The sequence below is a fragment of the Lolium perenne genome, chromosome 5, assembly GCF_019359855.2.
Source record: "Lolium perenne isolate Kyuss_39 chromosome 5, Kyuss_2.0, whole genome shotgun sequence".
NCBI lineage: Eukaryota > Viridiplantae > Streptophyta > Magnoliopsida > Poales > Poaceae > Lolium > Lolium perenne.
In genome coordinates, this window is record NC_067248.2 from 5,267,942 (window position 1) to 5,271,388 (window position 3,447).

Consider the following 3,447-nt stretch of genomic DNA (forward strand, 5'->3'; position numbering starts at 1 on the left):
TGATATGATGATGAATATGTATGAGATGATCATTATTGTATTGTGGCAACCGGCAGGAGCCTTATGGTTGTCTTTAATTTTCATGTTGAGTAGTATTTCAAAGTAGTTGTAATAGTTGCTACATGAGGTGAACAACCATGAAGACGGCGCCATGAACCTTGACGCTACACCGACGATGATGGAGATCATGCCCGTTGATGATGGAGATCATGTCCGTGCTTTAGAGATGAAGATCGAAGGCGCAAAGACAAAAGGGCCATATCATATCACATATGAACTGCATGTGATGTTAATCCTTTTATGCATCTTATTTTGCTTAGATCGCGACGGTAGCATTATAAGATGATCCCTCACATTAATATCAAGATAATAAAGTGTTCTTCCCTCGTATGCACCGTTGCATTGTTCGACGTTTTGAAGCATCTCGTGATGATCGGGTGTGATAAACTCGACATACAACAGTGTAAGCCATGTTGCACACGCGAATACTTGGGTTTGCTTGACGAGCCTAGCATGTACAGACATGGCCTCGGGACAACGGAAACCGAAAGGTTGAACACGAGTCATATGGATGATATGATCAACATGTTGATGTTCACCATTGAAGCTACATCATCTCACGTGATGATCGGTTTTGGTGTAGTAGATGTGGATCGTGTACCACTTAACAACTATGAGGGATGTTGTATTAAGTGGGAGTTCATTAGTAATTAGATTAAAACATGAACTAATTATCATAAACATAGTCTGAGTAGTATTTTGAATTAATTTTGTAGCATTGGCATCCGTTTTCTACTATGCGCCAGTCTTGTTATTGAGATAGAAATACTGTTAAAATCTGATAAGAAACTTTACGGATTGGTACCGTATTGTTAATGAATCAAGAAATGATTAAGTCCTATTGCAAACTTTTAGTAAACCTCACATTGTTGATTCAAATAGCTATGGTTTCAATTAGTACCTAAAGTTATCTTGTCTCCGTGAAACTTGAAGTTCAAATCTGTTTGAAAAGTAAGGAGCTGAAAATTTAGTTTTCAGAAATAATCAAGGTACGAGATATATGTGATATCTAAGACCTTATTGCAAGATGATAGAATATAAATTTGGTGAGACTACATAAACTCATAAGTTTTATGGGAATGTATGAAGGTTGAAGACGCAAGACGTCACAATCCTCCAGCTATTGGGGCACTAATGATATTCGCATATCCATGAAGTTATCATCCTTAGTATGCACCGTTGCTAAGACTCGTCGTTTCGAAGCATCACGTGATGATCGGGTGTTATAGATTCTACGTGTGCTTACAATGGATGCAAGCCTGATTTGCACATGCAAATACTAAGTTTAAACTTTATGAGCCTAGCATGTACAGACATGGTCTCAAAAAGTTGTCATGAATTGATGGATAAAATTATGAGTGAAATTGTTCATCATAGTTACTAATATGTGAAATCTAGAACACTTGTCATATGATGATCAACTTCAAAGTAAGAACCTCAAGGTTATTGGTATTTGACCAACAAACCTAGAAGTTATTGATGTTGAAATGTTTTTCTGAATAATGAGGAAAGCTAAAAGAGAAACTGCAAAAGATATTTTGGCAACAGAAAAGAAAAGACTAGAAAGTCTAGCTCAGGTGTATATAAATGATATACATGTTATGGTTGTATTCCTAGTTAAGTCACACAATGAAATTCTTGGGTATTAATACCATATTGGTTGGTATGAAGTGTCATACAAAACAACGCAATTCAAGAATACAATGGCCTAAGTGGTGACAAGGAATATGATAAGAATGTTCGCACGGAACAAAAATAAAGTGTTATTATGTTCGTCGTTGGCATTCTATCTAGCCCTTAGGATTTATAATAAAGAGCTTAATAAATTGTTATTTTGCTCTGGTCAAATGAAAACAATGAGTTGTTCAAATTATGACATTACTCCATGTATGATGGATAAGTTATTATAAATCTTAAATGGTGAAACACACATACATAACACTGACGCTAAAAATGCCATAAGGCAAATGATTTGAATTCCACTTATTTGTGGAACCGCAATTTAGGTCATGTTAGAAAGGATCGCATGAAGGAACTCCATGAAAATGGATTTTTGGAGTCATTCGATTTGTTGAATCGTTTGGCACTTGCAAAATCTTTTCTAAAAAGTAATGACTGAAATACCGTTCATAGGCCGAAGAGTTGAACGGGCAACTAACTTAGTGAAAACATACATAATGATATATGTGGTTCACTGGGCATAGTTGTGTGCGAAAGATTCTTCTACTTCATGAAAACTTTCAAACAATGAATTGAGTATATATGTGGATATATTCAATAAGGAAAAGTTTGAAACATTTGAATAGGATTCAAATAAATTTCAGCATGAAGTGGAAATCATCGTAATAGAAATCAAATATCTATGATTGGATCATGGTGGAAATATTTGAATTACGAGTTTTAGCGAACATCTAAGAGAGTTATGAAATTGTTCTACAACTTACGTTTCTTGGAGTATCATAGTGATGATGAAGTATCCAAGAGATATATCCAAACTTTGTTGGATCAATGATGAGATAAAATATTGATGCCATTATATTTTTGTGGATTATGCTTTAGTGACTACCGCTTTTACACTGAATAGAGCATCATCATGATCCGTTGAAATGACACCATACAAGTTATGGCATGGGTATAAACCCTAAGAGTCAACCAAAATCGGATGAATGTCTTTGTTGGTTATCCCAGAGATTTCATTGGGAATTCTTCCCACGAGACAAAGACAAAAGTGTTTGTCAATGTTTCTTATTTCCGAGAAATTGTTTCGAGTGAAGTATTTGAGTGGGAGGACAATATAATTTGATAAGGTTTATGAACCTGAGCATAATGATCAGAGTAGCGCAGCATCGGAATTGGTTTCGGAAGCGGCCATGACGATCATGGCTCTCATGACTACAAAATGTTTTAGCCATGGAGATCGAAGTACATATTGAACCTTGTAGGTATGGTTTACTTTGTGATCAAATAAATGATTTGTGGACAAAGGATTGATTTTGATCAATAATAAACCAACTACAAAACAAAGAAGTTATGATGGGCCCTGACTCCATTAAAATGGCCATGCGCCATGAAATCCAAGATAGATGAATACTTTATGAAAGTAAATGGATCTATGAAATTGATAGACTTGGATGAAATATCCTTGAAGAAAGCTTGACTTATCGAAAAATTGTTTACGACAAAGTTCAAAGAGTTGAATACGATAAGATTAGATCTTCCGTAGCAATGCTTATAATCTATGTGGATTATTCTAGTAATCACTACATATTTCTTTTATGAGATATGCTAGTAGGATGGCAAAATACACTACTTAACAGAAGTATGTATACAAGATACAACCAAGAGTTTTGCTGGTCCGTGGAATACTAGATAGGTATACAAGCTTCA